Here is a 14,837-nt window from a genome sequence, read left to right on the forward strand (position 1 = left end):
AAACAGACAGCCAAACAAACACGACTGAAAACAATACTCCCGCCTTTGATAAGGTGGAGGTAATAATAATCGTCATATTGATGATGAGTCCTGATTGCTTGATAAGTTTAACATTCTTCTTAAAATGAATAACATTTTAAGCCGAGACCATTGCAAGTACACATTTTACTTTTAGTTATAACAGCTTACCGAGGGAACTAATGTATAAAGGTTTTTCTTAGATAAAATATTAATGGGCTTTGCTTTTTGTGACATCAATTATTAAAAATTTTAGAAAGCTATTAGTTAAGGGTAGGAAGAAAAGAAAAGAAGAAGGCTTTGATCAGGTTTTTATTTGAAATCCAAATGGTTAGTACACATTACTCCGTAAGGTGCAAAGGACCGGCTTCCCGATTTCTCTGGCGCCTATATTACTTCCTGGACAGGAAGCCTGTCCGTCACAGGTTTACTAAGTTTTACCGGTTGAGCGGACTGAAATGAAGTGTTTTGCTCAAGGACACAACTCGTCGCTCGGTCCATGAGTCCAACAGCAACTCGTCAGTCGATCATGAGTCCAACACCCTAACCACTAAGCCTCTGAATAGTGAGCGGAAATTTTATTCTCTGTCTGGTAAGAACAATTTTACTGAATTGTAATAAAAAGGAGGATTTCAACAGACACATATGTTCTGAAGTAAAAAGCAAACATGGATACACCGAAATTGATTCGTGGGTGGTTTCTGTTTCTAACGTATCAGTTTTCCCCTCCTTGGGTCGTATGACTTTCCTTAGAATGTTCACGTAAACAACAATAGTCCTTTTAAACTTCAGCTTAAAGCACTGCGCTTTTGAATTGCTTAAAGGCTGCAAGCTGTTCCAATAAGCATTGATTCAATGTGGACAGGTAAACAATAGTGCTATAAATCAGCTATAGCATAATTAAAGTCAAACATAGTGGTTATGATTTCAGTAGAGATGATAATGAAAAATAGTGCGGATAAAGCAACAATTGGCCCTGTGGCGCAACGGTAGCGCGTCTGACTCCAGATCAGAAGGCTGCGTGTTCGAATCACGTCGGGGTCATATCACATGAGTTTTGCTTTTTACTATATTAAGATTTCACAGCACTAGCACCGTTCCTTCATAGTCAGCCTATGAACTTTCCGCCCACCCTCATATAACACCTTTTAGATAAGATTTAGCTGGGATCAATGACTATTAGATAATGTGTTGTGTGATATTTATTATATATATCACATAGAAATGACTCTAATCCAACGAGAGAACCTCTCCTGGTTCTCTGATCTGCCGAAAATTCGAGATAAATCTCCATCTGGTCAAATATTAGATCTCGTAGACCAGATGAAACTCTATTCATAATGAATGCCAAAGTAAGTGGATACAGCGGTCAGTCATATTTTTTTAAACAAGAAATGAAAAAAAACTGAGGTGTTAGCAAAATCTGTATGCAGAATTTTGTGAGAAAACTCATCCACACAATGTATTCAGTCCATAGAGTGTAAAAGGAGATAGATATTGCCCAAATGAATGCATATGGTTCGTGAGAAGACAAATGCTGGAGGGAAAAACCAACACTATTTCAACTGCAATTCTATTCAGTAGCGTTTACACCCAGGGAATCCATTAGGACGCATAAGGATGGAAAAAATGTCACGCAGACATTCGCTTGGCTTGGTATGTATAGATAACGTGAAGGGGAAGTATATCACATCTCTTAATATATGGATTCATATGTTTCTTTTTGATTGATGAGATAACAAAATAAACCCTTAGTTACAGTGCTTTCACTAATCGGGGACGGTGTTAATCATATTTCTAATCGGGCTTCGACTCTGAACACACGGTAACGATATATATTCTACAGAATAATTTAGAATTAAGAATAATAATTTTTTTATTTATTATGTCCCCACTGGACATACAGAAAACCGCGTCAAATGGTAACTTTTCTACTCGTGTCATAAATATTCTTCATGTTAGTCATTTGATTGGCATACACGCGAGATTTGGTATTGTTGTTACGTTCTTAATTAAGCTACATTTGAACAGACCCACGATATAAGAAGTTCCAGTCACGACCTTCTTGTCTTTTTTCTATATTCAAGACATTTATTGTCGAATGCGTTCTTCTTTATTTTTTTATTTTTCAGATAGCTGCGAGTGATAGGAAAGAGGGTTATCTGTTATATCTAAAATATCGTGTGATCATTAGACATTATTCTGGTTCGCTCGTTAAGATCTTGTTGGAAGTTGTTGACGTAACGCACTCCAAGCTCGAATTTACGACGAAGCGATAACTTACGTCCTCTTAAACTCTTATTCAATGTTGTCAGATTAGTGGCACTGCTGAAAATCAATTATGACACTCCTGGTTACATCTGAAGTCAAAATGAGATCTGAGATTTCTCTGTAGATACAATATATTAAAATTCGCTTTCATCGTCCAACTCGGCCCTGTGGCGCAACGGTAGCGCGTCTGACTCCAGATCAGAAGGCTGCGTGTTCGAATCACGTCGGGGTCAAAGATTTTTTTTTTTTTTTTAGATTCTTAATATATGTGGTTCTGTCATAATAAACTGATTAAATTCTATCCTGAATGATTATAACCACTGGAATTACGGAATTTTTTTGATATTTTCTTTACTGTCTTCATTGTCCTAATAATTTTAATTTTTATTACTATGATTTTAAGTATGAGGTGTCATAACTATAATTTGACAGGCTTTGCTTTTAAATTTTCATTTGATACGTTAATACTCTTAACTACTGAATTTTCGCAAGCAGGATGCTTGACTTACTCTTTTATACAGCTGCAACTTACTAAACCAACAAGGGAATACTTTCAGGATTTTATTATTCATGCCTTTATCTTCTATCACTGTTTCAGCATAAACGTAATATCTATGCTTCTATAACGAAATAATAAGAAAGAAACATATACAGAGTTCTCTCCTGTGTTTGTCTCTGAGATAATTAAAATAACATTAGTTTTAATTAGCTTTTTAACACTCCCTACATTAATTATGTTAACACTAACTTTACTAATTATATACTTTAAGCAGTGAGAGTTATGTACTGAATGACATCAGTTATACATCCAGCTACATGCATCTCATGATTTTTTTTTAATAAATAAAATTAACCGAACTTTTTAACGACACATTTGCTTGCAAAGAATTCTTTTTAGTAACTTTCTATTTAAGAAACTTTCAAGTGGATTTACTTTTTTGTCGTGGAACTCGTCTTAATCACAGCTCTCTTCAGCCATCACCGATTTAGGCAGAAATAGCCTCTCTGTTATTCCATAGCAACTGGCTGATAGAGTCACCTTGTAACATTCATAAGGAGACTGTTGTTTTAAATAATCTCCAACTATTATTTCAGCAGGAGATAGTTGTTTTTAGTTGTTTCTGGGCGTTATGAATATATCAATGTCATTTTTAAAAAGATAGTGGTTGTCGGGAATAATCTCTGGAGCTGAGTGTTAAGGCCACCATGCTATTGTTAACGACATTTTGATGTTATAAATAGTGTCCATGTTTCTGTTAACAGTATCTAAGTGTTATTGCAGCTACGTTAATTTTAGCAAGAGTTCGATGTTGTAAAGTCATTATGTTATATAAAACAAGAGTTATAAATGTTGTGCCTGTGATCTTCAGCACATGACAGGTGTTAGAAAGAGCCTCTATATTTTTCTAGCAACAGCAATTGCTGCTAAATCAATATTGAAGTTATTTATAGCAGGAGCTGGTTGTTTATGAATAGTCTCAGTATTTTTATTTTTCAAGAAGGGATGGGGAGTAGTAATTATAAAATGTGTTATATTTCTCAGGAGTTAGAATGTCATAAATAGACTGCATGTTATTGTTAACATGAACCCACTGCATTAAATAGTCATTCTGTTATCTTTAGCAGACAGATGTTATATATAACCTGTTAATAAGAAATGAATGTTAGAAGTGGTCTACATGTTATCGTTAACAAGTGTTGGGTGTTAGAAATATAGTCGCCATGTTAACAAGAACTGGGTGAGAGATGTAGTCTCCATTTTATTGTTAAAAGTTTTGTATGAAAATCTGTAAATGTAGAGTTAGTCGGCAACTATTTGTGGACGACGTGGTACTGTTAAGCTCGTCAGAAATTGATCTTCAGGGCGCACTAAATTGGTTCGTTGTCAAGTACTGTGAGGAAGGAATGAAAACAGTTGTTTTCAGATATTGGCCCTCTTGAGGAAGTCTTCCAAGTGCATTTTGAATGTTATTGAAGCGACACTGAAGCAGGTGAAAATGTTCAGATGTCTCAGGAGATTTTGCAAGAGTGCTAGAAGACAGGGGCTGGATTGAATGTAAGAACTTCTAGCTCTGATGCTACAACACGCCAGTTTCTGCTGTTGCTCACCAAAAGAAGGATGGTAATTGAAAAAACCAAAGTTGCTATCTTTAATTCTGTTTCTTAACGATCATTAATAAAAGTGGTTGAAATAGGCTCCTCCGAAGAGTCACGGAAGTAACATTACACGATAGGGTTCGTAGCTCGGAAATCAGCTTGGTGTCATTTGAGGTCAAGCCACTGCATCTTCGCATTGCGAGGTCACAGCTCCGTACTATGAGAATGGGGTTAAATTAATAAAAGAAATGTAGGACAAATTTTACGGGCAAGATTAACAAGTAGGAGACCGAGAAATAGACTCCGAGTGGGTTGGGGAGATAACATCCACAACTTCGTTTTGTCTCGCTTACGAATCAAGCCAGAACACTGGCTGGGATTGTTTCTGATAGAAACTTCTGTAGGCGTGTTTGAGAACACCCTTTTCCATGAACCTCTCAAGAATAGTGTGCTTGGAAGATGGATGGCAGAATAAGTTGGGTATGCATCACTTTGTCCATCTTTTGTAGTCTCCTGTTATTATCAACAAGAGTTGGTTGTTAGAATAAGTTTCAATGTTGTTAACAAAAACAAGATGTTATAAATATCTTCCATATTATTACTCAAAGTAACCAAGTATTATTCTTTTCTACTCAAAGCATAAAGCCCGAAATTTTGGGGGAGGGGGCCGACCTGTGGGGAATCTGAACTCAGAACGTAAAGACAGACGAAATGCTGCTAATTTGCCCAGGTGCTTGAAAAATTTTCTTGGTTCTACATGGCATTTATCAATTACAAATGAAACAATTTCGCAAATAGCAGCGGTAAAACAGGTAAAATAGAAACTAAATCGCTTAAATCGATATGCTACATGTATTAACGATTTCAAAACAAATCAGTTATATCGATCAGAATTGGATTTGTAGCGCCTGTCGTATAGGTGACACAACTGAAGAATGAGGAACTTTTTAAATAGTAGCTAATGATGCGTCAAATTCCTCTTGTTGATTGTGACGTAATTACTTTAGACTATCACACCATCATTTCGATAATACACACGCGTATAAACACGCATACGCACACACACACACACACACACACACACAGGGCCACTTGATAGACAACTTTAAAAGAAAATATATAAATGTAATTAGCAATGGCCGTTCCTTGGCTGTGTCATATATTTTGTTTTATATCGCAATTAGTCGATTTCGTAAGCGACTTTCCTTCTTTGCCATTTCGAATAATTTCAGCAATTATATGACACCTAGTTTTAGTGCATTATTAATAATAACAGTAGCAACAACAACAACAACAACAACAGCAGCAGCATCATCAGCAACAACAACAGCAGCAGCAGCAGCAGCAGCAGCAGCAGCAGCAGCAACAGCAGCAACAGCAGCAACAACGGCAGCAAAAACAACAACAACAGTAACACCAACCTCAGTGTACTAATAAGGGTTTCGACCAAACACACAAGAATACAAATTTTGTGATAGAAGTAGTCAATAAAGAGGATTGTTTATTTAGTTATGGTATAAATGTAGGCATGGTCGAATCATTAAGAAGCTTGCTCTGCGACCATGAGCTTCCTGGTTCGGTCTCTGAGCGCGGCGGCGCCTTGAGCAAGTGTTTTTTTTACTGTGGCCCTGAACCGATCAACGCCTAGTAAGTGAATAAAATAGGCGGAAACTGTCTACCAAATTCGCGTGTGTGTGTGTGTTTGTGTGTGTGGTGGGGTTATCATATATTAACAGGTTCCTGTCACCCAGCTATAGGGTTCAAGAACTAGGTAAAGGGCTTCAGCAGAAGAATCTCTAAACTGTCTTCAAGCAAAGAGATTTTTTTATACTGCCTACCAGTACTATAATGAGGCTCAGGCCACCAGCGTTTTCAAGGATAGAATTAGTTGCATGCTAGACTTTAACCCTTTCAAGAGAAAGCGCCACCGGAAAATGTTGTGGTTCACACCACCCTTCACTTTAAGTGTTAAAACCCGAGTAGGCAAGATTTTCCTTAGCTTAGTAGAGAGGCACTTCCTCCGTACAAATAGGTTCAGAAAAATATCTAATAGGCACACCATGAGAATGTCCTTTACCTGTACACCCAATTTAAAAAAGAAGTTTAATCAAAACATAAAAGAAGACACACAAACGGACACGGATGTGTGCCTCATCTCCTCCACTCATCACGCAAAGCAGTACATATAGTACTACTGAATACGTTTTATTCCCACAAGAACACCAACTTTAAAGACACTCACATTTCCCATAAACTCTTTACCAGACATGTAGCAAAACCATCACCACAGATGATGTTTTTCATACCAAGGGACATAGCTCTAAAATTAAACCCCTGTTCGATTCGTTTCATCATCTTTTTGTCAGCAAGCATAAACTGGATGTGTCTATTCACCCCTAACAACGGAGCAGTCACCATATTTCATTCCATAACAGCTACCTCTGAAGAGCGCAGGGTTACATAATCGGAATGTTACCTAACACTCCGTTGAACTCTTAGTGCAAAACCGATTGGTAAGATCGGCGGTAATGGATATATATATAATACCGTACACTTTGATTAATACACCTTTGATCTGAAAACCCGAAAAATACTAACAAGCACACATAATTTGCAATGCTCTTAAGACTGAAGAAGGCTTAGGTCAGACGAAAATTTGCGCACATTCGACGTGGGGACACAACAAAAAAAAAAAAAAGAAAGAAAGAAAAAAAAAAGTGCCTTATCAAATGATTGATGCACGACTAAAGAAGCTAGTTGAGAATTATCAATCTGAAAACGCTCTGCAATTTTTTAGAAATACTGCATGCATTTTGTCATAAAAGAATTTTTTGGAAATATATTAAAGATTTTTCATAACTTAATTTTTATGTACTTACCGTCATTTTTATTTTAACGTGTGTATAAAATGTGATCTAAAATGTATTTATATTACCTAGAGTGTATTTTACCTATAGCGAAATTTACCGTAGTGGAATTTACCTAGAACGAAATCTTCTAGCTATATAAGTGCACGTGATTGGCAGATGTATAAGTGTTTGTGTGCATGCGTGTGTATGTATGTATGTGTGTTTTACGAGCGTGTATGAGTATGTGTGTTAGTGTGAAATAATTACGTCATAATCAACAAGAGGAACTTGAAGCATCAGTCGTTACCACCTGAAAAATTTCTCATTCTCCACTTGAGTCGCATATCCAACAAACGCTGCAAATCGAATTCTGATCGATATAACTGATTTGTTTTGAAATAATCGATATATTTAGAGTATCGAATTAAGTGACTTAGTTTCTATTTTACCAATTTTACTGCCGCTATTTGTGTAGTTGTTTCATTTGTAAATGATAAATGCCCCGTAGGACCAGGAAACTGTTTAAGCGCCTGGGCAAATTTGTCGGACATTCTTTCGCCAGCTTTTTGATATGGACTTGCACCGCCAACAATTTTGATGCTGTCGATGATGAGGAAGATGATGGTTACGATGATGATGATTTGTCTGATACTTTTAATCGACCTGAGACAGACGCAGACGTCATTGCTGAATCAAGCACCAAAAATTTCTTGTATATTTGCCATAAAAGAAATTGCTGTTCGTCTAACCAGAGGAACGTTTATTATCCATAACCGAAATTTCAGCTCCATTTTACAAGTACAAAACATTTGTTGGATGAACCTAACAACAATTTCAATGTCAAACTCGGAATTTATTCCTGGATTAGATATAGGAGTTGATGAAAATCTAACTCTGGCCATGTGGAAACCTAAGCATGCTGATAATATGAAAAACCTAACAAGTTTCCAGAATTTCTGTATTTTGAATTATGATGACAATATCAACGAGGAAGACATCGGCATCAAGAAGACAGAACTACACAAGGAGGTGAACCATTACATATCACATATAAATTACACAACAACTAGGATACACCAACTAACAACTCACACACTCAGGGACTCTGAAAGAAATTTTGTAAGGGGGAACAAAATTGCTTTCGGGACCTGCGGTGATTGACTTTTCAGAAAACGAAACATTTACGGTTCAAATGGACCTGAAAGACCTCAATGAAGTTTCTTTTTTCTAATAAAGATAAGTATTATAACATGAAATTTTAAGTTGCAGTTTTTCTTTATATAACCGCTAACATCATCTTCATCACAAACATTACTACTGATTCTATTAACAAGCTATCGACATCTTTTTCTTACTGATTTTATCTAAAGGTCTAGATGTGTCCCTTGCCACAGCAAATTTTCTGATGCCTGTAATACGTACGTGGTTTATGAATAGCTGCAAACTTAAATCACTATTTTTTAATAAAGTACCACTTGCAGATTTAGTTCCTACAGAAATATATGCCTATGGTGGTCAAATGCTCAATGAAAAACTGGACTGTTTTACTTGATGTGGTCAGCAGGCACCTTTTCCAAAGAATTCAAGGATTCTACAATTATTTCCCTCTTGTCAATTGCTGGCAAAATCTTAGCAAAATTACTCCAGGGTCGCTCCAGTAACATCTCATCACTAACTGTCTCCTGCTAGTCAATCGATGTGGCTTTCATAATCAAAAAGGCACTATTGGTATTAGGACAGGATATATATATATATATATATATATATATTATTTATTCCAGTCATCTGACTGCGGCCATGCTGGAGCACCGCCTTTAGTTTAACAAAGCGACCCCAGGACTTATTCTTTGTAAGCCTACTACTTATTCTATCGGACGTAAACGCACTAATGGGGGGGGGCAAACACACACACACTCAATATATATATATATACGACGGGCTTCTTTCAGTTTCCGTCTACCAAATCCAGTCACAAGACTTTGGTGACATAAGTTGATCATTTACTTTCTGTAAACAAATAAGCAGTAGATAAATAACAATACCAAACAACAATCAAATCCTTAATCATCGTAAAATTGGTATAAAATAATAAAAGTTGTATGACCCCGACGTGATTCGAACACGCAGCCTTCTGATCTGGAGTCAGACGCGCTACCGTTGCGCCACAGGGCCAGTTATTTAACACGTATCAATGAAAGTATATAACTCTAACTCACAACAAACTTCACTCAGCTGTGTCATCTATATTACTTTTTACTCTCGTCTACCGCTTGTAATTATTTCATCGCTTACATAATGTTTAGAAAGGCTACATTATTAATACAAGCAGCAGCAGCAGCAGCAGCACTATTGACAATAACTTATTTGTACCTAAAAATAATTATGAAGAGGCGTAGCAGAGTAATCAATAAAAACGACTTCAATACTTGATTTGAATTTGTTGCATACACTTGTGTAGTACCTGTCAATAACGACGGGGTTTATTCGAGAATAGAATGAATTGTGTGTATGAGTAAGACAGTGCCATTGGCTTATCTATCTAGCTATCTATCTATCTATCTATCTGTCTGTCTGTCTGTCTGTCTGTCTGTCTATCTAGATGCTGAGTTTATTGTATAAGTAAGACTAATAAAGTAATAGAAAGAGGGAGAAATACGTATGAGTGTGAGCTGAGCATCTTCTTTCCTCCACTTTACTGTGTCTTAACCCCTTAGCATCTTCTTTCCTCCACTTTACTGTGTCTTAACCCCTTAGCATTTAAACCAGTCATATCCAACCCAAATATTCCACCTGTTTTAAGTTCAAACTGGCTAGATCCGGCCTCTCGCATTTATCATACAATGTTATTTTAAAAATAAACGGTCACATTAACGAATCTAGGAGCTAGGAGCTAATGAACAATGCGAATGGATATACCTTACATTTGACAGAATAAACCGAATGCTAAAGAATTAAACCAAGATACCGGGCTTCTACTCTAACTTGTTTGCCTAGCTATACTAAGACACCAATAAACAATGATGGAAATAGTTGTGATGGAAGTGTTGGTGCTATGTAATGGTACGCTGGGGTACGCTGGGGAACGCTGTTCCTTTGTTTTTCAATTCATGGAGAAGGACGGCATAAAGTGTCTGGTCCCCCCTTGCCAACGTTTTGGACATTAACGTACCCCTACTTCTTAGCACACATTTCCAAAGCTTCTAGCAAACCAACAAGAAAGCCTCTGCATGATAGTGTGGCTTGCTAAAAATATAAGCAGTCAGAGTTCAATCCACATTTCACAGTTAAAAAGAAGAAAGACACAATAGATAATCCGACCCTAAATACCCTAAAACAATTGGAATGATCACGGCTGGAATGACGATGATTGAATGTAGATATGCCGGATTAGAGCTCATCTGCTGCTAAACAACAACAGCAGCAACAACAACGACAACAACAACAGCAGCAATGGCAGCCATAACAACATGCAATATCGTCTGCGAGAAATAATTTATTCTTGTTGTTTTTGTTGTAGTTGATGTTGACAGTGCTTAGATCAGCATCGTTGAAGTTGTTGTTGTTGCTGGCACTCCGTCGCTTACGACGTCGAGGGTTCCAGTTGATCCGATCAACGGAACAGCCTGCTCGTGAAATTAACGTGCAAGTGGTTGAGCACTCCACAGACAAGTGTACCCTTAACGTAGTTCTCGGGGATATTCAGCGTGACAAGGCTGACCCTTTGAGTTACAGGCACAACAGAAATAGGAAGTAAGAGTGAGAGAAAGTTGTGGTGAAAGAGTACAGCAGGGTTCGCCACCATCCCCTGCCGGAGCCTCGTGGATTTTTAGGCGTTTTCGCTCAATAAACACACACAACGCCCGGTCTGGGAATCGAAACCGCGATCCTATGACCGCGAGTCCGCTGCCCTAACCACTGGGCCATTGCGCCTCCACTATCGTTGAAGTAGCATTATGGCTAAAGGCTTTCCAGCCGTGACACACTATATTTTCCAGAAATACACTGATAATTATGCTTGTAACTTCGGGCTCACAATCATAAAGTAGTGAGTTCGATTCCCGGGCCGGGCTATGTATTGTGTTCTTGAGCAAGACACTTTATTTCACGTTGCTGCAGTTCACTCAGCTGTAGAAATGAGTTGTGATGTCCACTGTTGCCAAGCTGTATTGGCCTTTGCTTTTCCCTTGGATAACATCAGTGGCGTGGAGAGGAGAAACCAGTATGCATGGGTGACTGCTGGTCTTCCATAAACAACTTTACACGGACTTGTGCCTCGGAGTGGAGCTTGCTAGGTGCAATCCTGTGGTCATTCATGACCGAAGGGGTTCTTTACTTTTTACTTTAAGTGAGGGTGTGAGATATAGTTCTTAAAGGACCGGAATTAGAGACTGATCTGACTTTTAATAGTAATATTAAGCAAATAAATGTTTTCTAAATGACGTAGTTTCAAACAGCGACCTAACAATTATACATCTAACTTAAAAAAAAAAAGAGACTGCACTCTGTGACCCCGACGTGATTCGAACACGCAGCCTTCTGATCTGGAGTCAGACGCGCTACCGTTGCGCCACAGGGCCAACTGGAATTCAGCTTTCAATAAACGTATATAACTATAACTCACAATGAACATCAACCGGCCATGCCTTTTGGTTTACATGATGATCAGTCGATTTTATAAAAGGATTTAGTCGTCTGCATCGCGCAACTAATTAACACCTTGTAGGGCTACAATATTAATATTAATTATGAAAGTAGCAACAACGACGACGACGACGACGACAACAACAAAAACAAGAACAGAAACAATAACTGGAACAATAATTAGGATTCCTTACAAGCCAAAATATTTTGGGTAAAAGAGTAGTCAATAAAAACTATTTCAAAATTGGTACATATTTTATCTATTTACATACATAAATACATACTGACATATGTGTGTGTGTGTGTGTGTGTGTGTATATGTACACCCTTCTCACACACATATACATATTAGAGCAGTACTTGTTTACATCAGTGTGTAAAATATTACGCAAACATATTGTGCATGAAAGAGAAAGAAAGGGACAATGGAATTGGTTTACATAAAGGTGTATAGGATACAGCTAAGCTGATGTTAAAAGCGAGAGCCATCACTGCGTTTAACAGACAGATGTTTGTGTGTCACACCTTGACTGTATTCAGAAACGTTAGCACTCCCGACAAAATGCTTAGCAGTATTTCGACTGCTGTTACGTTCTGAGTTCAAATTCCGCCGACGTCGATTTTGCCTTTTAGCCTTTTTGGGTCGATAAATTAAGTACCAGTTACGCACTGGGGTCGATCTAATCGATTTAATCCCTTTGTTTGTCCCCTCTATGTTTAGCCCCTAGTGGGCAATAAAGAAATAAGAAACAATGCTTTTAAAGCGACTGTTTCTAAGGGTTTAAATACGTTGGATAGACTCACTTGCATATAATAAAGCATTCTTCTCAGGTGGTTGGATGAATACATTACTGATCCGTTTGTCTTGCTTCGATACTGCTCTGTTGTATTACAGATCATATCTATAGATTTTTAGTGAGTATTGTATTTGTAGACAATTTTAAACACTTTGTCTCTGTATTTGATAGTCTTCTGAACTGAAATAGAGAAATCAGTGAAGCTGGCAACCAAGAATGCGTTAAAATATGTAAATCTGTATATCTGATTTACTTAAACCCTATATAATAGTGGGTTTATAGCAGTGCCTCTGCAAACAGTTTAAAAACTTACGCAATCGTTTTTGAAATCAATACATAGGATTATAACTAATCTAGCTGGGCCTGCTTGTTTTCTATTCCCGAAGATTTTGAATGTAAAGACATGGTGTTAATAGTCTATATACATAGCGCTGGCTAAAATTTTATAATTTCTCTGTAGTGTCGAATAGCAAGATTATTTCCAAATTAACCAGCTACCTAACTCTTCATTGATAGTGGCAAGTTTACATAGAAGGGTCTATATGGTAGATATAGCCCACTAGAAACAGTGATCGTCAGACAGAAAACCTTGCGGTTCAAATTTCACGCAGGGTAAACTTTTCTTTTCGTCCTTTCGGGATTCAGAAAATAAATACCAATCTAGGGTGTTGTAGTGGCAGGACTGCAAGAACGTCGGATTGGCTGCCACGCAGGTTTTTGTTCTTGTGCATTTCGTTCTGAGTCTAAATCTCACGATGGCCTATTTAATCCGTCGCTCGGTTTAACACTACCATTCAATACCTTGAATGTCTTTTAGGGAGTTTACACTGTTCCAATAACCCAGGACAAGATTCCGGTTTGAGGTTACCGTCTTCTCTCCCGTTCACCATTCTCAGTAGCCATGTAAAGGGTCGGGAGCTCTGTTTTCTTTTCTGCCCGCATATTAGGGTCACTTTTGGAACGGGTTTGCAGCATTAAGTAAATAATATATAGCGATATCCTACGCGAGTTTGAGAACCTCATATTTTCATAACAATAACCGTTTGATAATATCCGTGATTGTAATAAACGGCTTTCATTATAGTAGTTATTACATAATGATATTAATAGATTGTATAAAGGCGGTGAGCTGGCAGAATCGTTAGCCCGCCGGTCAAAATGCTGAGCAGTATTTCTTTTGTATTTATGATCTGAGGGGACTAGTCGATTAGATCGACCCTAGTACGTAACTGGTACTTAATCTATCGACCCCGAAAGGATGAAAGGCAAAGTCGACCTCGGCAGAATTTGAACTTAGAACGTAACTGCAGACGAAATATCGTTAAGCATTTCGCCCGGCGTGTCAACGTTTCTTATTTCTTTACTGCCCACAAGGGGCTACACACAGAGGGGACAAACAAGGACAGACAAAGGGATTAAGTCGATTACATCGACCCCCCCTGAGTAGCTGGTACTTAATTTATCGACCCCGAAAGGATGAAAGGCAAAGTCGACCTCGGCGGAATTTGAACTCAGAACATAACGGCAGACGAAATATCGCTAAGCATTTCGCCCGGCGTGCTAACGTTTCTGCCAGCTCGTCGCCTTAGGGTCGATTAAATAATGTGCCAGTCAAGTACTAGGGCCATTTTAATCGACTAATCGCTCCCCCTTCAAATCCCCAAAATTTTCTGTTTTTGTTGTACCTAAGTTGTAAAGTACTGTTATTGTTGTTAATTTTTTGGTTGGGCATGCAGTGGAATTTTTGTCAAACTAGCACCTTACACTTAGTAACTAGCAAAACACAAATAAGGATCTGTGTTCCCAAAGTAGCAACTAATGGATTTCCAGTAACCAAAGAATTTCAACAAAATATAAATGAAGGCCACAAAAGACAAAAAAAAAAAAAGAAAAAAAAAACTAAGGAAATAAAGAGAAAATTATAAGTGGTAGCATGAAATATCATAAGAATAGTAAAATAAAAATAAAAAAATTTTCATCTGCTAGAGAGTCTTTAAAAAAAAACGGCCCAAGCCACGTGCTGCAAAGTCTCGAGGAAATAGTGTGCTGGAAAGAAATGCACTGTAAGCAAAAAAATATGGAGAATGACGGGGTGGGAAAGGGAGGAGAAAGTGGGACAGAAAGAGAAAGAGCGAGAGAGAGAGAGAGGGGCGGAGGGAGAGAG

The 14,837-nt window shown here is 37.8% G+C and overlaps 4 non-coding genes across 4 annotated transcripts; 2 read left to right on the top strand and 2 right to left on the bottom strand.

Annotated features, from left to right (window-relative positions):
• The first annotated feature begins 990 nt into the window (after positions 1-990).
• Positions 991-1,062, top strand: Trnaw-cca (transfer RNA tryptophan (anticodon CCA)). The gene has a single exon. It is a non-coding gene; the product is annotated as a tRNA-Trp (tRNA).
• Positions 1,063-2,450: 1,388 nt separating this feature from the next.
• Positions 2,451-2,522, top strand: Trnaw-cca (transfer RNA tryptophan (anticodon CCA)). Its single transcript has one exon. It is a non-coding gene; the product is annotated as a tRNA-Trp (tRNA).
• Positions 2,523-9,335: 6,813 nt separating this feature from the next.
• On the bottom strand, positions 9,336-9,407 carry Trnaw-cca (transfer RNA tryptophan (anticodon CCA)). Its single transcript has one exon. It is a non-coding gene; the product is annotated as a tRNA-Trp (tRNA).
• A 2,333-nt stretch (positions 9,408-11,740) lies between these two features.
• Positions 11,741-11,812, bottom strand: Trnaw-cca (transfer RNA tryptophan (anticodon CCA)). Its single transcript has one exon. It is a non-coding gene; the product is annotated as a tRNA-Trp (tRNA).
• Between the last annotated feature and the right edge of the window lie 3,025 nt (positions 11,813-14,837).

This window comes from Octopus bimaculoides, chromosome 6, assembly GCF_001194135.2.
Source record: "Octopus bimaculoides isolate UCB-OBI-ISO-001 chromosome 6, ASM119413v2, whole genome shotgun sequence".
In the NCBI taxonomy this organism is placed as follows: Eukaryota; Metazoa; Mollusca; class Cephalopoda; order Octopoda; family Octopodidae; genus Octopus; species Octopus bimaculoides.